Genomic DNA, 22,664 nt, shown 5'->3' with positions numbered 1-22,664 from the left:
AGAGTCAGAGTAAAGAGTCAGAGTAAAGAATTAGAATAAAGAGTCAGAATAAAGAGTCAGAATAAAGAGTCAGAGTAAAGAATCGGAATAAAGAGTCAGAGTAAAGAATTAGAGTAAAGAGTCAGAGTAAAGAGTCAGAGTAAAGAATTAGAATAAAGAGTCAGAGTAAAGAGTCAGAGTAAAGAGTCAGAGTAAAGAATTAGAATAAAGAGTCAGAGTAAAGAATCGGAGTAAAGAGTCAGAGTAAAGAGTCAGAATAAAGAATCAGAATAAAGAGTCAGAGTAAAGAATTAGAGTAAAGAGTCAGAGTAAAGAGTCAGAGTAAAGAATTAGAGTAAAGAGTCAGAGTAGAGTCAGAGTAAAGAATTAGAGTAAAGAGTCAGAGTAAAGAATTAGAGTAAAGAGTCAGAGTAAAGAGTCAGAGTAAAGAATTAGAGTAAAGAGTCAGAGTAAAGAGTCAGAGTAAAGAATTAGAATAAAGAGTCAGAGTAAAGAATCGGAGTAAAGAGTCAGAGTAAAGAGTCAGAATAAAGAATCAGAATAAAGAGTCAGAGTAAAGAATTAGAGTAAAGAGTCAGAGTAAAGAGTCAGAGTAAAGAATTAGAGTAAAGAGTCAGAGTAAAGAGTCAGAGTAAAGAATTAGAGTAAAGAGTCAGAGTAAAGAGTCAGAGTAAGAATTAGAGTAAAGAGTCAGAGTAAAGAGTCAGAGTAAAGAGTCAGAGTAAAGAATTAGAGTAAAGAGTCAGAGTAAAGAGTCAGAGTAAAGAATTAGAGTAAAGAGTCAGAGTAAAGAGTCAGAGTAAAGAATTAGAATAAAGAGTCAGAGTAAAGAATCGGAATAAAGAGTCAGAGTAAAGAGTCAGAGTAAAGAATTAGAGTAAAGAGTCGGAATAAAGAGTCAGAGTAAAGAGTCAGAGTAAAGAGTCAGAGTAAAGAATTAGAGTAAAGAGTCAGAGTAAAGAATTAGAGTAAAGAGTCAGAATAAAGAGTCAGAGTAAAGAGTCAGAGTAAAGAATTAGAGTAAAGAGTCAGAGTAAAGAATTAGAATAAAGAGTCAGAGTAAGAGTCAGAGTAAAGAATTAGAGTAAAGAGTCAGAATAAAGAGTCAGAGTAAAGAATTAGAATAAAGAGTCAGAGTAAAGAATTAGAATAAAGAGTCAGAGTAAAGAGTCAGAGTAAAGAGTCAGAGTAAAGAGTCAGAGTAAAGAGTCAGAGTAAAGAATTAGAATAAAGAGTCAGAATAAAGAGTCAGAATAAAGAGTCAGAGTAAAGAATCGGAATAAAGAGTCAGAGTAAAGAATCAGAATAAAGAGTCAGAGTAAAGAATCAGAATAAAGAGTCAGAGTAAAGAGTCAGAGTAAAGAATTAGAATAAAGAGTCAGAATAAAGAGTCAGAGTAAAGAGTCAGAATAAAGAGTCAGAGTAAAGAGTCAGAGTAAAGAGTCAGAGTAAAGAATTAGAATAAAGAGTCAGAATAAAGAGTCAGAATAAAGAGTCAGAGTAAAGAATTAGAGTAAAGAGTCAGAGTAAAGAGTCAGAGTAAAGAATTAGAGTAAAGAGTCAGAGTAAAGAGTCAGAGTAAAGAATTAGAGTAAAGAGTCAGAGTAAAGAGTCAGAGTAAAGAATTAGAATAAAGAGTCAGAGTAAAGAATCGGAGTAAAGAGTCAGAGTAAAGAGTCAGAATAAAGAATCAGAATAAAGAGTCAGAGTAAAGAATTAGAGTAAAGAGTCAGAGTAAAGAGTCAGAGTAAAGAATTAGAGTAAAGAGTCAGAGTAAAGAGTCAGAGTAAAGAATTAGAATAAAGAGTCAGAGTAAAGAGTCAGAGTAAAGAATTAGAGTAAAGAGTCAGAGTAAAGAGTCAGAGTAAAGAATTAGAGTAAAGAGTCAGAGTAAAGAGTCAGAGTAAAGAGTCAGAGTAAAGAGTCAGAGTAAAGAATTAGAGTAAAGAGTCAGAGTAAAGAGTCAGAGTAAAGAATTAGAGTAAAGAGTCAGAGTAAAGAGTCAGAGTAAAGAATTAGAATAAAGAGTCAGAGTAAAGAATCAGAGTAAAGAGTCAGAGTAAAGAGTCAGAATAAAGAATCAGAATAAAGAGTCAGAGTAAAGAATTAGAGTAAAGAGTCAGAGTAAAGAGTCAGAATAAAGAGTCAGAGTAAAGAGTCAGAGTAAAGAGTCAGAGTAAAGAATTAGAGTAAAGAGTCAGAATAAAGAGTCAGAGTAAAGAATTAGAATAAAGAGTCAGAATAAAGAGTCAGAGTAAAGAGTCAGAGTAAAGAGTCAGAGTAAAGAATTAGAGTAAAGAGTCAGAATAAAGAGTCAGAGTAAAGAATTAGAATAAAGAGTCAGAATAAAGAGTCAGAATAAAGAGTCAGAGTAAAGAGTCAGAATAAAGAATCAGAATAAAGAGTCAGAGTAAAGAATCGGAATAAAGAGTCAGAGTAAAGAATTAGAGTAAAGAGTCAGAATAAAGAGTCAGAGTAAAGAGTCAGAGTAAAGAGTCAGAGTAAAGAATTAGAATAAAGAGTCAGAATAAAGAGTCAGAATAAAGAGTCAGAGTAAAGAGTCAGAATAAAGAATCAGAATAAAGAGTCAGAGTAAAGAATCGGAATAAAGAGTCAGAGTAAAGAATTAGAGTAAAGAGTCAGAGTAAAGAATCAGAATAAAGAGTCAGAGTACAGAGTCACAAAGTGTCAGAAAAGCTTCGCAGCCTCCAGGTTGTAAATCCTGAGTGTCTCATTGTGTGAAAGCTTCACCAGTGGAGGTGATGCTGAGTTTGAGTTCAGCTGATTTGGCTCTTTTCCTGCAGCAGCTGGAGCTCATCAGCACTAATTGCTGCACTTTGTGCTGCGGATCATTCTGGACCAGAACCAACAGCATCGATCTGTTTTACTGCGTCCTGTAAGTTTTGATCCCTGCATGTCAGTAATAATTCAATCGACTTGAATCTAGAAAGGAGATCCTGGTCAGTCGACACTTTAAGGAACTGGATTTTGTCTGAATATTGTAAATGAAAATCAGATCAGAAATGAAAATGTTTTCTGGTGAAGAAAAACCCAACCTGGCTGAACTTCACTTGTTTTCTTACTGAACATTTTCAACTCTTTGTCTCCAGATCTGGTAGATTCCCCTGGTTCTCTCTTACGGTGTCCCACAAGGCCCAGTTGGCTTTGCTCTCTGTTTTTCCACGCGGCTCGGTTCTGATGGAGCTTCATTCGTCGTCTCTCCATCCTGCCCTGAAACGCGCCGCCATGATGCTGCTGCTTCATCTGTGCAGGCTTTTAGATGCATTTCAGTTTTCTGGTGTCATCAGAAGGATTATGATGCGCAAACTAAATCCTTCTGATTTTTAAAACATAAAAACTCAAAACTTTTTTTAGCTGTTCACAAATCTGAATCTCTGTGCAATTTGGAGGTGTGTGCACTTCCTCCCTGCTGGGAGTTCAACTCAGACCAGTTTCAATGCTCCGGCTCTGAACTTTATTTCACAAGATGACCAACAGAAGAGCAGAGATTCATCTGCTTCATATGAATATTGACTTCTGATTCTATTGTTTGAATTCCCTCCTGGTTTCAGTTTGGAGTCTGATGACCCATTGCTCGGAGTATTTTCTGTTTCTTTGGAGCCTGAAAGGTTGGATGTCTGCTGAAAATATCTCCATGTTTAAACAAACAACAGGAGGAAAAGGTGAAACAACAAAGAATCAAAGTTTTTGAGGTTGAGGACGGAGGAGGCTGAGAGTTTCAGAAAGTCAGAGATTCATCTCCAGAAATAATTCAGCTGAGATCCGGAGGATGAAAGCAGCAGCAGGACTTCATGAAACCGTATAATTTGAGCCGCTGCATCGCTCATCCCTGACATCTCATCGCAGCGCCGCTGGACTGGCATTACCTAAATGTCAGGTGTGAGCACACATGTGGGCGGACCGTCTCATTTACAGGGATGTTTAATTAATACTTGACGGTTTAACAGCCGGCACCTGCCGCGAGCATCAAAGCTTCTGGCAGAGACTCGCCGGGAATCCGTTGTTGGTTTGTTTGTGCCGAGTTTGAGGCGGAAACGTTTGTGATGTGAAAGAGGTCAGGAGTCAGTGGAGCCGTTCTGAGCTGCTTCGCTTTTAAACTCCAGGCTATTTCAGGAAGCCAATCTTTCACTTTCCTTCCTGAAACCAGACTGATAAGAACAGACTGGATCAGTATCTCTTCCTGTTGAAAAAGTACAGTTTTCTGAAATGCATGTTTCACTGGGGCTGAAAACGGAAACAAATTGCAGGAGGTGAAGCAGATTTTCAATAAATAATGAAGTAAGATTTAATATTCTCTGATCTGCTGCCAGTCGTTTGTCTGCATCTTTCTGTTACAGAAAAACTCTACAACTCGCAGAAAATATGAATTTTCAACATGAATAACTTGATGCCTTCAGGCTGGAATTAGTGAGTGCGCCCCTGCAGTCAGAGTTATGAACTGCAGCTGATAATCTGCAGAATGGGCCAATTTTTATCCGAATAAACGTTCGAATAATCAGTAGAATAACTAAAATAATCAAGCTGGATCGTTATTGAAGTGTACCCATCATGATGCTGCCACCGCCGTGCTTCACAGTGGGCTGCTGCATTCTGTTAGTTTAGTGCAGGTTTGTTCAGACGGGCCGATGTTCTCCCCGACCCGTCTGCTGGGTTCTGTCGTCTTCATGGTTCTGGTTTTTCTCTGAGCCCAGAACCAGAACATCTGGTTAAATTAAACCCAGCAGGACTCTGTGATTATAGGTCCATCAGACATGAAGCTTTTCTGTGTCTGTAATCCTGATCTTCATGTTTCTTCCTCTCATCTTGGCACAAACTCTTCAGGAAGTCTCTGTTTTTTTCTCTCTGGTCATTCTGCACATATTGGACCAGAACCGGAAACAGAACCCGCCTGTTCCCGTTCAGCTCCGATCAGCTCCAGTGAATCCAGTTTCCCAGGATGAACCGACTGGAGCAGCTGATTCTTCCGGCATCTCAGCTGATTTCCTTTCACTTCCCATCCAATCAAACCAGAGCAGAAACTTCCTGGTTGACCTGCCAGAGGTCAACTGTTGACCTGCCAGAGGTCGACTGTTGACCTGCCAGAGGTCGACTGTTGACCTGCCAGAGGTCAACTGTTGACCTGCCAGAGGTCGACTGTTGACCTGCCAGAGGTCGACTGTTGACCTGCCAGAGGTCGACTGTTTATTTCTGTTAGCAAACAGAAATAATTTACCACCAACAGAAGTTTGGTCTGCACTGCAAAAACACAAAAAAGTCTTTAGTTTATTTTCTGGTTCACTTCAAATGAGACAAAACTAATTTATCTGCAACATTTTAGGAAGGAATAGCAGATTATTTTCAATCAATAATTTGATTGAAAATCAATTATTTATCACAGAATATTTTCTCATGTCATAATTGAAATAATATGATGGACGAACTAGCATTGTTTTCATCAATGCTAAGGAATTATTGACTCAAAACTGTCTCGTATAACTTGCTGAAAAGTTCTTTGTGATTTAGTTTAGTCTTATTTTAAGTGAAATATGATATTTGCATTAGAAACCAGATAAAATACTTGGTAAAATTTTGTGTTTTTGCAGTGTGAACCGTCTTGCTGCTTCTCATCATGGTGTATGTAAACTTGTGGCTTCAGCCGGTTGCTCCTGGTTGGAGCACGTCTGTTTTCCTGCTCCGTGTTTATCTGTGGCCCCGGAGGAGCCAACAGGAAGTGTGTTTACGAGGCGGCGGCGTTGGATTCTGCCTTCTGCAGCCATTAAAGCCAAACGGGTCCGAGCTCCAGCCCTGAGGCACGCCCAGGCTGCAGAGATCTGGCCTCCTGCTGCCAGCGCCATCTGCTGGTGGAAACTGATCTTTAATCCTGGCAGGATTCCCCAGCAGACCCGCTGCGCTCCGACTGCAGGGGCCCTGCGTCACAAAGCGCTCAGGAGGGAAGTGAAGCTGCAGCGTCGCTTTGGGTGGATCTGATGATGAAGAGAGTTTTAACAAAAATAGATCAAACAGTCTAAAACGCTGCAACAAAAGCCAGGATACTTCAGAAGTTGAGTGAAAATCCTAAGTTTCCAAACATCAAGCTGACGTACGGAGGGAAAACACGTCCAGGTGTCTCTGCAAAGGCTGAGGAAGAAAAACCCAGAATGTTTCCTGAGACGGAGGGAAATGGACCAGGATGTTCAGCTCCCAACTGGAAACCAGTGAACAGAAAAGGATCTGAAGCAGAAAGAAACTCCGGCTCTGAAACCGGAGCTTTAAGGCTTCACATGTGCAGCTGTTCACATGGACAAGGCAAAAGTCTCCTGCACAAGACGCAGTGAGGTCCAACGGGACGAAGGAGAAGCTCAGCAGGAGTCGGTACCTCATGAAGATCTGCTGTTGATGCAGCTGCAATGTTTCATGGTGACAGATTCAGATGAAATCATCCAGATTTCATTTCAATAATGAGATTTAAAGACACGTCACATGCTTTTTATGACGCTTGTTGAAGATTGAATTCAGAAGATTTGAAATGTTCATCGCTGCTGAGATCTTAAAAAGAATTGATTTTAATGTGGAGCCGCTTTGAATCCAGCAGACATTTTGTGAAATTTCAGTTGATAGAATATTTTTTCTGTTCTTATTTAAGTTTGTGTGAATCATATTTGCAGGGATGTCCGTCTGCATGATGCTGCAAACGCAGCTAGAAATCTCTGTAGGCAAAATCAAACGGCGAAGATGGGAGCGTTCATCTGAAAACCAGTCGGTTGTTTCTGAGGCCTCAGCGACGGCGGAGGAAAATCCGACCATCTGGTTTGGCTGAGGAAACGGCCAAGAGGAGCCGAGCCAAAGAGGAGACGGATCAGGAACAACTGGTCAGAGTTTCCTCCTTCAGTCGTTTCACACTGAATCTGGGCTCAACCTGAAAGACGCCGATGTTCCTCTGATGAAGCAGAAAAATGGAAAAACGTTGTTCTGCAAACAACCTGCTGCTGCTGCTACTGAAAGGCATGCTGGGAGATCCGGCTCAAAAATAACCTCAGTGTTTTTCATTCCAGATTCTGATTTGAATGTTTCTTTTCAAGGGCAGGAAAATATTTTAAGTGTTTTTTTTGTTGGTTGTACTCAGGAGTGTTTGTTTAATTATGAAAATAAAGTCATTGCATTAGTAAAATAGAGACAATATTCCCAGAAAACATCCTGAAAATGAGCAGAAATCGATTTGATGAGAAAAATCTTGAACTTTCACACTGAGCTGATGTGATCAGCTCCGTCGCTGCTCAATAGTTTCAAAGTCCAGATGATAATTTGATGCTCAGGCGATGAAATATTTACTTATTTATAAAACTGACATCATAACTTCAAAAGATCCTCGTTTTATTATCATTGTTGCTGCTTCTCATTCCAAATATTCTGACTTTATTCTCATAATCTAAACCTTTAGCCTCGTCCTGCCAGCCATCATGAAGTCGACCTGAAGTCCAAATGAATGGAACCTGAAAACAAGATGGCCGCCCCGAACTACGGAAACCCACAGAGGTCATTAGTGGAAAAAAATCCAAATTGTTCCAAAATGAAATCCAAACAAAAAGTGAAATTTACTGACAATTTATGTTTTCACCTGGACCTGCTGATGAAAAGCAGATGAAACATGTTGATGTTGGGAACCTTCATGTTGGGAACTTTCAAGTTGGGAACCTTCAAGTTGGGAACCTTCATGTTGGGAACGTTCACGTTGGGAACGTCTTCCGTCCGGATCGGGTCACAGAATCACAGGAATCTGTGGAAACTGATTCTTTCTGGATTTGGCGCTGCAGAGATGAACTGGAACAGATGACAGATTTTTATTGCATCTTTGATCTTCAGCTTTTTGCCTGTTTGTAGTCCTTCCTCCTCTCCTCCTCCTCCTCTTTTTCTCCTCTTCCTCCTCCTCCTCCTCCTCCTCCTCCTCCTCTCCTCCTCCTCCTCCTCCTCCTCCTCCTCCTCCTCCTCCTCCTCCTCCTTCTCCTTTTCCTCCTCCTCCTCTTTCTTCTCCTCCTCCTCCTCCTCCTCCTCTCCTCCTCCTCCTCCTCCTCCTCCTCCTCTCCTCCTCCTCCTCCTCCTCCTCCTTCTCCTTGTCCTCCTCCTCCTTCTCCTTGTCCTCCTCCTCCTCTTTCTTCTCCTCTTCTCCTCCTCCTCCTCCTTCTCCTCCTCCTCCTCCTCCTCCTCCTCCTCCTCTCCTCCTCCTCCTCCTCCTCCCTCCTCCTCCTCCTCCTCCTCGTTTCTGTCCGCCAGCGCTCAGAGATCTGACGGCATGCGAAGGCAGCATCACTGTAATCAGGTTCAGCTAAATCCTCCTCTTACTGTACAGGAAACCCATTTATTATATATTAACTATGATTCACAATTCCTCTCTATTTGCTTCTTTTTGTGTGAAATATTCTCGATTGTTCTTAAAATGCTCATCATTTTGTTGGTTTTATGGAGATTATTGGTTTGGAAAAGAAAAGCTTCAGCCAAATTGGAAACATTTTGATCATTTCTGTTAAAATCATAAAATAAAGACGTTTTGCTCATTCTTTGTGTCCAACATGTTGCATAACCCCAGCATGTCAACAACCAGGAAGTGATTAAAACGATGAAACCAGTGAAGTGACTGACGGCTGCAGCAGCTTCTGCAGCAGCTTCTGCAGCAGCTTCTGCAGCAGCTTCTGCAGCAGCTTCTGCAGCAGCTTCTGCAGCTGATCGTTTCTTTCATGTCTGAACTTTCTGCTGTTCAGATGAAATATTGAATGTGTTAATATTTGAACGTTATGAGGTCATTTCATTTCCTCCTCTCCTCTCAGGAAGCGCCGGGAAGCCGGACCTCGTCCTTCAGAGCTCTTCTCCTCCGGATCCGATGGCTGAAATGGTACGTAGATCCGCCTGACGTTCTGCTGAACGACGAGACCTCCGACACACGAACGCATCATCACTATGATGATGATGATGATGATGGGCTTTTCTCTCTGCTCAGATTTGTTTAAGCTCAACTTTTTCTTGACTTTTTTCATGTATTTTTAGAATTTCAGTTTTTCATTTTCATCCACAGTTAAAACGCAGCTGAGATAAAAACTGAGTTTTTATCCTGGAAGCCTTTTTAAAGGTCAGGATGGGTGCTCTCTAGGGGGCGCTATAAACACAACCTGGTGGATTTCAGGTGGTTTTGTTGCTCTGAAGTTTTGGGAAGTTTCTGCATTTGGAGGAAACTTGTCTGAATATTTTTGGTTTCTTTTATCAGGGCTGAAGTTCAGTTCAGATAGATGCTGCGCTGCGTTCAGGTTCCCAGATGCTGTGTTGCGTTCAGGTTCCCAGATGCTGCGCTGCGTTCAGGTTCCCAGATGCTGCGCTGCGTTCAGGTTCCCAGATGCTGCGCTGCGTTCAGGTTCCCAGATGCTGAGCTGCGTTCAGGTTCCCAGATGCTGCGCTGCGTTCAGGTTCCCAGATGCTGCGCTGCGTTCAGGTTCCCAGATGCTGCGCTGCGTTCAGGTTCCCAGATGCTGCGCTGCGTTCAGGTTCCCAGATGCTGCGCTGCGTTCAGGTTCCCAGATGCTGCGCTGCGTTCAGGTTCCCAGATGCTGCGCTGCGTTCAGGTTCCCAGATGCTGCGCTGCGTTCAGGTTCCCAGATGCTGCGCTGCGTTCAGGTTCCCAGATGCTGTGCTGCGTTCAGGTTCCCAGATGCTGTGTTGCATTCAGGTTCCCAGATGCTGTGTTGCATTCAGGTTCCCAGATGCTGTGTTGCATTCAGGTTCCCAGATGCTGTGTTGCATTCAGGTTCCCAGATGCTGTGTTGCATTCAGGTTCCCAGATGCTGTGTTGCATTCAGGTTCCCAGATGCTGCAGCTGCAGCATCACTGCCATCATAAAGTGTTAATTTCCTGCAGCTCTGGGGGTTTATGATGAATTTGTTGTGATTGTTGATGTTTTGGTGTCAAGAGGACAGAGAAATGTTTCAGATTCAGGAATATTTTTCTCTGCCAGATGAAAAATGAAATGCGCCTCAGATGAAATTTTATTAGCAAATATTAAGTATTTAACTTTAGATGAAAGTGATAAAAGTTAACTTCCTAACGTCCATTTGTCTGCAGCCTGAACTAATAAAGTTTTTATTGCCACTTCCTGTTTCCAGATCAAAGCAAATGAATCTGATTTATTCAGTTTAGATTTTAATAATGAAGCAGCTGGAGAAACACACTCATCAAAGCTGTTAGCGCCCCCTGCTGGTTGGCATGAACCAACCAATCAGTTTATTAATGTGGTCAAATTTTGATCAAAAACTAAATTATGTCCATAAAAAGTTTTAGCTCCTGCATATGATCCATGACTGATCAATACAGAAAATATCTATATTTGTTTACAAGCAAATGTTATTATGTATGAAATAAATGTTTGTAATTTAGATTTTTATTGGAATAAAACGGAAACATCTTTTATTTCTCCTTCCAGCTGCATCAGCCTCAAAGTGACCGGCGTATGGCCGCATATAGAGATGATAATCATAATAAAATAAGAGGAAACTGTTTAGGATTTTATTAAAGCGAGTCGCTGAGGCGCCAGAGCCTCTGGTTCCCTCTGGTTCCCTAGAACCACAGGGAACCTTCTCTTAACATCTGATAAGAGAAGGGAATTATTCTAATTATTTATCTTCATTTTAGGAACAATAAAAGTTGATTTATTGTTACTTTGACTCCATAACCAGATCAGAACTGTTAGTGATAATGAGATCAATGTATCAGTTTTATAAATGATCATAAATGATAAACAGTTAATATTTTAACACATCAGATTATCAGCAGCTGGATTTGGAAAAGGAAACGATCACAGACTGAGCTGCTTTAGAACAAAGATCAATATAATCTTTCTGATCATATTGAACTTTTATTATGATTTTTGTTCTCATAATTAAACTCAAATGCTACATTATAGATTTCTTCCTTTGATGTTGATTAAATGTTTTGGTTCAGTTTTATGTTTCTGACTTTGGACATAATAATTTATTTGTGTTCATGTAGTTTACTGGTTATTAAAAAGCAGAAAGTTTCTCTGGTGGGTCAGTAAAAGGTCAGTGTGCTTGAACTAGGCCACTCAGCAGAGACACCTGGATGTGGCCAGGAGGATCTGATCAGATCGTGTTGCTGGAGCTGCTGCGGCTCCAGGTTCTGGGCTCTCAGCAGGCGTGTGATTGGCTCTGCGTGTGATTGGCTCTGCGTGTGATTGGCTCTGCGTGTGATTGGCTCTGCGTGTGATTGGCTCTGCGTGTGATTGGCTCTCCGTGTGATTGGCTCTGCGTGTGATTGGCTCTGCGTGTGATTGGCTCTCCGTGTCGCTGTTTCTGCTGGCTGGTCTTTGTTCTGCTCATGTTGCTCTTTAAATCTGGTTCATTTATCTCAAGCAGCTGCATTGATTGCTGTCTTGGCCGCTCGGCCATCGATTGGACACTTTCCCACTTGTCGTGTCTCGTCTTGGTTTCATGACCTGCTGCTTCTGAGCTTTGGTTTATTTCAGACCTTCACATGAACAAACAAGCAGATGGAAAACAAAATGGATAAATCTTCAGGACTTTCCCTCTGCTTGTTATTCACCAGCAGGTAGAAGTAAATTTTAATCTTTTAACTTTGCCTTTTCTCAAACAAAATGCCAGTTAAAACAACAAGCGATCATCCTTTCTACATCAATATTTAACTGTTTTAAGTTTTCACTGCTTCAGCTGAACATGCAGCGACACAAAAGTTCCTCCTTAATATTATTTCATATTTAAATCCTTAAACGTTGTTTAATGTTTGTGTCATTAAACACGAACAGATTTATTAACTAAATCTGTGTCTTTAAGTCACTTTGCTTTCAGAAAAGTAAATTGATATGATAAAAATATTCAACATTATGAGTGATGCATGTTGCTTTCTTTAGTCATAATTTACAGCTGTAATAATGTATGTGTAGGTGCTACCCTAAAGCTCTGAACAGTCAGTTAATCATGAGGTTAATGTACAGCATGGAGTCTGGACTGAACTTCATTGAGGACAGTTTAGATTCCAAATACTTGATGTGTAATTTCCAGTTTAGCTGAGACTTTATGTCTTTATTTTCCTCTTTTATTCTGAAGCATATTCTCGGGTTTGTGCTAAAAGCCTCGTCAGTTTCATCAGGAAGTCTGTTAATTCATTGAGACATCGCAGATGGCAGCGAAAACGAGACACCAGCTTGAAAAGTCTGTTTGGGAAACGAGCGCAGATAAAAGTGGGACATGGAGAAAATAACGTGTGTGTGTGTGTGTGTGTGTGTGTGGTGTGTGTGTGTGTGTGTGTGTGTGTGTGGGTGTGTGTGGGATGTGGGGTCCAAGTTTTGAGTGAGCAAATAAATTAGCAGCCAAGTGAATAAATTTGGCAGAGAAGTGAGAACGAGGACACAAGATAAACGCAGTTGGATTAATTTCAGGGTGAAGCGGCCCGGTTCAGTCCAGGCCCGGTTCGGTTCAGGCCCGGTTCGGTTCAGGCCCGTTTGGTTCTTCCTCTGCAAAGGTCAGTTCATTATGATCCATATTGTGCAATGGATCAAAATGTTTTGATTTCTGTCAAACATGCAGAAACATTAACTGTGAAGCACGGCGTGGAGGAATCATGCTGTGGGCTTGTTTTGCCTCAGTCGACCAGAAACTGCAACATAAAAGCTGGATTTGGCCTGAATCTGCCCACAAAACATAGATGGAGAGATATTAAGGATCCAAACAGAAAAGATTCCTGGACTTTGTGAAGTCGACACCAGCAGAACCTGCAGAACCTGCAGCACCAGCAGCGGAACCAGCAGCACCAGCAGCGGAACCAACAGAACCAGCAGCAGCACCAGCAGCGGAACCAGCAGCAGAACCAACAGAACCAGCAGCAGCACCAGCAGCGGAACCAGCAGAACCAGCAGCACCAGCAGCAGAACCAGCAGCAGAACCAACAGAACCTGCAGCAGAACCAGCAGCACCAGCAGCAGAACCAGCAGCAGAACCAACAGAACCAGCAGCAGAACCAGCAGCACCAGCAGCAGAACCAACAGAACCAGCAGCAGAACCAGCAGCAGAACCAGCAGCAGAGGTGCAGAGACCTCAGTGGGTCGGTTAATGACCGACAGCAGTTGGTGAATCACGGCCGGCTTGCAGGAGCGATAAAAACTCTCCGGCGTCAGAAAGTGGAAATATTATCCCCACTGGAGTCCCAGCCGCTCTCCTCTGTAACCAGAGGAAAGATTATGGATGTCCTGATATTCTCTAACCATCAAACCCAAATGCACCTCAGAGACTCACATGCTCTCATTTGGCTTGAAAATAAATCTTTGCTGAAGTTAAAAGACTGAACTTAAAAAACATCTTTTTAAATCACAATCAAACTAATGAAGGGAAACAAAAGGAAAACCTCAGGTTTCCTCAGCGATATTATTACTGGAAATGATTTAGCTCAGAATAACAAAGTTAATTATCAAGCAGAAAAAGGTTCAGGAATGAAACTGAACATTTAGATCAACACGACATATTGTCCAGAACAATCCCTCTAATTGGACCATTTTAGTCACTAATTAGGTTATTATTGATCACTAATCGGGTCGTTATGATGATCCAGTTTTGTCCCTATATCAAACTTTTTCTCATTGAAGCTTTTTAGCAAAGTTTAGATGAAACCAGTTCAGTGACCCTGAGATGACCTCTGACACTAAACATGAAAATAAAATCCCTGAAACAGAAAAACCTTTAAAAACGACATCAAGATGTTTTATGCAGCTTTTTACTTCAGATGTAAATAAAGTCCAGTTGGTGTTCTGACTGGTCCAGTTGGTGTTCTGACTGGTCCAGTTGGTGTTCTGACTGGTCCAGTTGGTGTTCTGACTGGTCCAGTTGGTGTTCTGACTGGTCCAGGTTTAAATCCTCCTGGTTTACTCTGATTGATGCCCAAACTCATCCATCGTTAGATTTCTTTCTGCATCATTAAAATCTCATTTGTTGGTTGAAGCAGAGTGACCCACTTTCTGCACACAGAGGGTTTTAATAATGAAGGTTCTTTATGGATCTGATCAGTTATTTGTTCTTTAAAGAGTTCATCTACTGAGGTCTGATCCATCCATCCATCCATCCATCCATCCATCCATCCATCCATCCATCCATCCATCCATCCATCCATCCATCCATCCATCCATCCATCCATCCATCCATCATCCATCCATCCATCCATCCATCCATCCATCCATCCATCATCCATCCATCCATCCATCCATCCATCCATCCATCCATCCATCCATCTGAGTGTGAGATAAACACACTTACACTTTATTACTTGTTCAGAACGATGAATGCTCTCACATCATGAACCTGTAAATCGGTCTTTATGGTTGAACTTGTGGAGGTTTGTGTGTAACATGATGATCAGACTCTTATCCTTGGTGCGGTCGTTTCCGTAGCGGCGATGATTTAAATGTGGATGCATGTGAAGCTGCTCTGCAACTTTCTAAACACTCTTCATACCCAACGTAACCCGACTGAACCGTCACCATTAGCAAGCAAGAACTGTTAGAAATAAAGCAGCGACGCTTCAGCTGTGGCCCACCATGTTTATGATCCACTGAGGGAAACCCTGGATCATTATGCACCAGACGTCCTGGTTCCTCCTGCAGATCCCAGCAGACAGCAGCAGGTGCTGCTCCGTCTCATTGTACGGCTCAAGTTTGTGGCATAATTACAAAGTTAACTTGCTAAACAAGATGAAGTCATGCCTTTAGAAATTAAACCAAACTGCGTGTCGGATTTGGTCACACAACAAGAGTTTGAGAGCTTAATCAAAAGTCAGGCATGGGATATGTATTTCACGTTCAGATGATGATAAATTAGACCCTGCAGGAGCCGAGCCTCCTGAACGTTTCCAGATAACGAGCTGAAGCTACTTAAAGAATCCAATTAGCTCTAATAAGCTTCACACTACCTGAAGCTGAGCCTGGAGTGTGAGTTTACTGTACCACACACACACACACACACACACACACACCCACACACACACACACGCACACAGACACACACCCACACACACGCACACACACAGAGGCTGTTTTTCCTGCTTCAATAATTTGTGTCACAGCCATGTCTCCATCCTGGCTCCGGGTTTCTGCCTCTGGGCTCCAGACGTTTGGATCCCTCTGGTTTTCTCGTTGGCCGTCATCGGGTTGATCTCTGTGTCAGAAACGCTCATGGTTCTGGTGCTGCTCAGAACGAACGTTTGGACCAGATGAGGACTGGACTTCCTGGTTCCATGATGAACTGCTGATGTTTCACCACATGCGGTTCAGAGTTTCCACAGCTCAGGGTTATGGATTTGATCAAATTTTAATCTAATGTAGTCTTTCAATTAGCGCCGAGGCATTAGCATTAGCATCTGTGCTGCTGCTACATGTTTAGCATAAGGATGCTAATTTAGCTTTGAATAGCTTTGCTAATACATCAACTCTTTTCAGCACAATTTGAACACAAAAATATTCTTTTCCTGAGTCCAGTCAGATCAGTTTGAAGCAGAAAGGAACCCCAGAGAGAAGTTAGCAGTTAACAGTTAGCAGCTAACAGTTAGCGGCTAACAGTTAGCAGCTAACAGTTAGCGGCTAACAGTTAGTGGCTGAAGCTGGTGCATCAGACTTATGGGTGCAGCAGAAACATGAACTCAGAGGTTTTGTCTCAGGTCTTTTACTGTAGTTGCCACTGAGTTTGTGGAGCCTCTGACCCGACCTCTGACCCAAAGTCTGACCCGACCTCTGACCTGACCTCTGACCCGAAGTCTGACCCGACCTCTGACCAAAGTCTGACCGCTCTAACTGCAGAATATTGTTGTGCATTTCAGCTGGTTGAATTGTTGATGCAACCTGCTCAGGTGTGTAGAAACCTCTGAACCGTGAAAGAATCTGATGAATTTTATTGTAGAATTACAAACTTTTGGTTTTTAAAGTCAGCTGGCTGATTTCCTATGAAGCAGAGCTGAGCGGTCCGTTCAGTCTGGATCTGTGTGAGGTCATTTCCTGTTGGACCACCCGGCTGTCTGGTGGTTCCTGGGTCATTTCTGAACATCTGCCTGTCCTGCAGATGAAATGGTTGAAACTGGGACGAGAATAAAAAACCAGCATGCAGGCCTTTTTCCCAGTTAAATAAAAATATCTCTGTTTCTTCATGGAAAACTGGAGCGTCTGCAAGAATCCGAGGATTTTTGAGATTTTTCCTTCTTTCTGGTTTCAGTTGTTATATTTCCTGCTTGACTCGATTTTCTCGACTTTCACTTTGTAATTCTCCGTTATTATCAGTGGTTTTATCCGTTAGCCAGAGATTACAGAGAAATCCAGCATATAAATGTCAGCGAACTGAAAGGTCACGGCCCTGGTGAGGTTATAAGAAAACAGGGAAATTACTGCTGACATGTCTCTGGTTGTAAAACACAGTAACAATAATAAGTGATATAAATAAGTTGAGTAGTTTCCTGAAGGTGGATGGATTAAACGGCTCAGATGCAGATCGATGTTCATCATGTGGAAGTTAAAGTCGATTTGAACGTATTTATGCTGATGAATTTGCTAAACTCCTCACTGCAAGCTTCGCCTGTCAGATAAGCGTAGTTTAATTAGTGTTTGCTTTTTGCCTTCGTCCCACTAATTCCTTTCATGCATGCTGAATATGTGACGCCTGTTGATGTGGCGTCACATTTTTCCATGAAGGCGCCTCCATGATAGGATCTGACTGTTGAAAACAGTGATTGAGGCTTTCTGGACGGTTATTGGAGCTGACGGTTTGGAATGAATGCAGTAATCATGTGGAGTGTCTCAGATGGAGATGAAGATGAAATTGGTCATTGTGTGTCTGCGCTCAGCCGGCGCTCTGCTTTGGTTTGGCTGCATTCAGCCAGAAGTGATGCGTTCAGACTGCAGCTCAAACCGACGGAAGCATCGGCGTCTTCCCCGCTGCCGCCCGCCTGGCGGCGTCTTCATCCCGGCTTGTTGCCTCAGCTGATCGGGCCGGACGGTCCATAGATCCACAGGCTGCAGCCGTATGAGCAGAAACAGCCTCACAGATGAGGCCTGGCATTGATTTTCTTTGACTCTCTGCCAAATTCTCTGATTTTTCTGCTTCTAACTGGAGGAGTTTGTGTTTCTTCTGCCATCAAAGATGTGAGCAGTTTGTGGAAGATCAGAGCAGAAATAGAAACTTTTAACAACATTTTTGTTGCCATTTCCTGACTTATGAGGATCAGCATGAATGTTATGTTTTCTTTTCTTTCCCATTTTGAAGTTTGACCAGCGGTTCTGGTTGGGTTTGTTTGTTCTCCACTAATGTTGGCGAAACCCAGAGATCCTTCTGAGGTGTATTGACACCAAGTTACCAAGGCAACCAGACGAGTCGGACCTGAAATTAGCTGAATTATAAAACCAACAGATAAAATTCAGCAGTTCTTTTTGTCGGACTGAACAGTTTGTTGTTTGCTCAGTTTTATCATCAGACAGAAACGTTTCTCTCGTTGAATATTACCCATCATCCTTTGTAAATAAATCGGAGTGAAGCGGGACGGCGGGGGACAGTGAGGACCGATCAGATAAACGGTTCCGGTTCCGCTGCTCTAATGAAGTCCGAACGCAGCGGTTCTGTTTCCGGTTTGATCCACTCAGAGATTCTTTATCTGCTGCGACTCCCAGGTTTTTATCTGTCAGCCGTTATTAAAGCAACGCTTCGTCTGTCTGTTGTGGCTCAGAGGTCAGAGGTCAACGGAAGATCAGAAACCTGTTGATGACGGAGAGCCACAGATGGAGCTCAAATTAGTTTCAAAGTATTTACTCATGTTTTGGAAATCAAAGCTGTGGAGACGATGCTTCATCATTCAGTCATTTCTGAAACCAGTCAGTTTCAGAAATGACTGATAAAAACGTTTCAGTCTTCAGCTCTGAAGCTGCTCTGGTTTTAAACCGGCAGTTTTCCAGCAGCTTTAAAATTCAGTGATAAAATCCTTTATGATCCCAAAGGGAGATTAAAAGTTCCTCATTTCTTAAATGATCTTTCAGGGGTTTTTGCTGATGCAGCGTGGAAACATCTCCTGTAGCAGTCAGTCTCGCAACGAATCTGAAGAAGCCTCTGACTGAGGGCAGCTGCTGCGAGACATGCTAACAGCTCAATAGATGATATTCCACAGCTCTGCTGCTCCGCCTCCTTTGCTTTTGTCACAGAGGCGCTGGAGTAGGGGAGTCCATCATTTTCTCATGGATTCAATTTCCTCCTTCCGCCTCATTTTCAACTCCTCAGGTGTTATCTGAGCCTTTGATATGTTAATCAGCTGTTCCCAGTTGTAAAAACACCCTGTTGCCATGGTAACGTGTCATGTCTGTCCAGAAGTAAAGACATAAACACAAAGATCCTTCCAGATGCTCCGCATCCAGAACCGGAGGAAATAATTGTCCAAACATGCAATAAATTAATCAACAGAAAAGTGAAGAAAAATCCAGAAAAAGAACAACAGAGCTGCTCCAACGTGCCGCTGTCAGATTCTAGAGCTACAATCTAGAAAAGGTGCAAACAGATCTGCAAAACCTGCAGCCTGAAGTGGAGCAGCTAACCGGAGCTAACTGGAACTAACCGGAGCTAACCGGAGCTAACCGGAGCTAACCGGAGCTAACTGGAACTAACCGGAGCTAACTGGAACTAACCGGAGCTGACCGGAGCTAACCGGAGCTAACTGGAACTAACCGGAGCTAACTGGAACTAACCGGAGCTAACCGGAGCTAACTGGAGCTGACCGGAGCTAACCGGAGCTAACTGGAACTAACCGGAGCTAACCGGAGCTGACCGGAGCTAACCGGAGCTAACTGGAACTAACCGGAGCTAACTGGAACTAACCGGAGCTAACTGGAGCTGACCGGAGCTAACTGGAGCTAACTGGAACTAACCGGAGCTAACCGGAGCTAACTGGAACTAACCGGAGCTAACTGGAGCTAACGGGAGCTGACCGGAGCTAACTGGAGCTAACCGGAGCTACAGTTATTGATTATCTGCTTCTGGGGGATAAAGGAGTTCAGTCCTTCGCTGAGACATGAGGATCATCAGGGGAGACGGTGGAGCGGTGGAGGCGGGGTAGAGCGTGACGGAGCAGATAAAACCAGGAGAGGAGAGAAAGAATCTCGCTCCATTTAGACCGCAGAGAAGTGGAGGAACTCCGCTGTGTGTTGGCCTCCTTACCACGCCTCATCTGCTGCCATGAGCGGCGTGTTGGGCGGAGGACGCATGACGGCGCTCATCCTGATGACTCACTGGAGCAGAGAGAGGGGATTCGCCGCCATCTTGGTTTTACCTGACGTTGCACTGTGCCGAAAGTTAACAAGGTGAAAAAACCATCAGCTCAGATATTAATGTGGTTTATTCTGTGAAATCCTGATTCTTCTCCATTGTGCTTCCTGGCAGACAGACGTCGTCTCACTAAATGACTTTATGACCAAATATTATTGGGGTTGTCATAACAATGAATAAGAGCATTAATTCCATGCAACACAATTTGTTGCATAGCAATGCAAATTACTCATTTGTTAAAAAGTTAGCATTTTGTTCTGGTAGCGAAGCGCCACGAAGTAAACATCCCATTTTATGTTGGTGTTGAATTTCTGTTTTGTAAACATATAAGTTTATATATTCATATTATATATATTTTTTTTTATATTATATATCACCAATGACAAAATAAACAAAAACATTTTCACTTTTGTGCCAAATTCACCAGCTGCACAATTCTTAAGTAGAGTTATGTAAGATAAGTTTTTCAAAAGAGCAGAAGAAATCTTGTTTTGAACAATAATAATATTCTCTGTTGCTAAGAGATGAGAGAGTTTTCTGGCAACCAAGTGCCACAAAGCAAACATCAGAAAGCAGTTTATTAACATTAGCATAAACATTAGCACAAACATTAGCACAAACATTAGCATGAACATTAGCACAAACATTAGCATGAACATTAGCACAAACATTAGCATAAACATTAGCACAAACATTAGCATGAATATTAGCACAAACATTAGCATGAACATTAGCACAAACATTAGCATGAACATTAGCATGAATATTAGCACAAACATTAGCATAAACATTAGCATGAACATTAGCACAAACAATAGCACAAACATTAGCAGTAGCATCAGCCTTTTTTCTAAAATAAACTTTTGAGCTATGTAGTTTACTTAAAGTCTTGTTTATGGAGGAAGTCAATGTAAGACAACATGTTAGCTGTAGGAGGAGGAATGTTGCACTGTGGCAGAAGTTGATGGTTTGATTCCTGACTTTGGGATGGTTACTTTCTGATCGCAGCACTTTTTCATTTGACCAGTTTGTTTATATTGATTTTACTTAAGTAAGCAGGTAAGAAACTAATTTATTATGAATTATTGTTGAAAAAGCCATAAACCAGCTGGATATTCAGACCCTGAAGAAATATCAGTTCAATAAACGGCATTAAAACTTTATTTCTCCAGTTAAACGTTTGTGTCTCCTGCACACAGTCCAAACTTCTGGGAGCAAAATCAGATGAGTTTTTTAGAACAGGTTAGAAAATTGAACAAACGTGGAGCTTAAATGTAGAATATTTCTGCCAACACTTTGAGTTTGGTATTTAATTCTGGTGGACTGGTCGGTGATGCTCAGTAATGTTTTTGGGCTCAGAGTGCAGCAGGTTTTTGAGGCGGTGCAGAGCAGAGCGGCAGACGGAGGGCGGTCCGGCTCAGAGACCCTTCCTCCCTCTGCAGCTCCATGGAACCACATGGTTCCTCTGCTGCTCCATGGAACCACATGGTTCCTCTGCAGCTCCATGGAACCACATGGTTCCTCTGCAGCTCCATGGAACCACATGGTTCCTCTGCTGCTCCATGGAACCACATGGTTCCTCTGCAGCTCCATGGAACCACATGGTTCCTCTGCTGCTCCATGGAACCACATGGTTCCTCTGCAGCGCCGGACGTTTGGCACGAAATGACGGAATATTTTCAGCTGTCGCCGCCGAACCGCTGAATTTCTGCTTCTATTGTCAGCAGGTAGAAAAGGTGCGAGTCTCGATGTGATTCTCCATTCTGAGGTTCTGACTCATTAATGAACAGAACCTGTTTCAGTCGGGCTGAAACAGGTTCTGACTGCAGCACTGACCGAGTCTGAGGAGGTTAATGAGGCGCCAAGCGCCGCTGTGATGGAGCAGAACCACGAGGCGCTGCAGGCTGGCCTGACACCTCACTGTGTGTGTGTGTGTGTGTGTGTGTGTGTGTGTGTGTGTGTGTGTGTGTGTGTGTGTGTGTGTGTGTGTGTGTGTGTGTGTGTGTGTGTGTGTGTCACATATGGACATGTCCGTGGCTGCCTGCCCGTTTGTAAGAGTCCGTCTGCGGGTCAGAGCTCATGTATCACCAAGCGAACAGGAGACTCTTCCATATGCCGCTCTGCCTGACGGGAAACTCTTCCTCCTCCTCCTCATCCTCTCATAAAACAAACTCGGCCAATGAAAATGGTTTTATTTCTTCCTTTCAGCTCTTTAACGCCTGTAAAATCAACTTTTTAAAACGTTCATCAGAACCATTCCTGGAGTTTTGCTTTGATTCTTTCATGCATGTTTGAGAAATCCTAGAGAAAGCTCCTTCAGACTAGCCAGCAGCAATTAGCAAACCCCTGATGGAAATGCTTTTGTGGTGGGTGTAAATAAAATACAATGAATTAAATGCAACAATAGTGAAACGCAGAACTAAAACTGAAGTAGAACTTCCTGTTTTCAGGAGCTGAAAGTTTCAAAATGGCAGCTGATCCGTTTTCCTGTTGATCCGTCTGGAGGAACAACCAGACGGTTCGCTGTAGATCTTTCATCTGGTTTCTGCAATACCAGAATAAAATGAAAATATGCATTTTAACATGTAATTGAAACATTTTATGAATCAAAAGTTCAATAACATGATTTCTCACTGAGTACCTGATCATTTGTAGCAAAAGAAGCTGCTAAAAATCCTTCTAACATCTGGAAAGCTCATCATCATCTTAAATGTAAAACATCTATAATTTTGTACAGTTTCAGTTTGATTACAGCTGAATGTTGTTTTTTCACCAAATGGCCTTTTTTAGCCCAGGTATTGATTGATCAATTACTAAATTAGTGGACAATTATTTTAATAATCCAGTTATTGGTTCTCAGTCTTGATCTCTGCAGATCACTGGATGTTTGGAGGTTTCCTGGTAAAATATCTCAGATGAGTTTAAACGAGTCCTGAGTGAAATATAAACCCAGCAGAGTTTTAATCCAATTTGAGGTTTAATCTGGATTAAAGTTTGAAGGAGCAGCAGCGGAAATGAACCTGATGATTGAATCAAGTAGATGCTGATTGGACACTTTAATTACAGCAGAGTGAATAAATGCAGTTTAATCCGAGCGCCATGCAGGCAGCTGATCTCATCCCAGACTCTCAGGGGAGAATCAGGAAACGGAGGAGAAACCATTCTGGTGCTTCACTCTGCTGCACCAAGAAACACCAGGATTCATCCACCGAAGAAGAGTTTCCTGTCTGCAGAGATGCAGCTGAGCAAAAGTAGGAAGTAAAAGTGAAGAGGGAAATAAATGATCACAAAGTGTGGAGTAATAACGGCTCTGGCTCCTTCAGT

The 22,664-nt window shown here is 42.4% G+C and overlaps 1 pseudogene; it reads left to right on the top strand.

Annotated features, from left to right (window-relative positions):
• The window catches only part of LOC129352159 (SH3 and multiple ankyrin repeat domains protein 2-like), a 161,197-nt pseudogene that overhangs the window by 7,901 nt on the left and 130,632 nt on the right, over positions 1 to 22,664 (top strand).

Source organism: Poeciliopsis prolifica, unplaced genomic scaffold (assembly GCF_027474105.1).
Source record: "Poeciliopsis prolifica strain line A6 unplaced genomic scaffold, Auburn_PproV2 SCAFFOLD073, whole genome shotgun sequence".
NCBI classification, from domain to species: Eukaryota; Metazoa; Chordata; class Actinopteri; order Cyprinodontiformes; family Poeciliidae; genus Poeciliopsis; species Poeciliopsis prolifica.
This window is presented reverse-complemented; position numbering and strand designations above follow the sequence as displayed.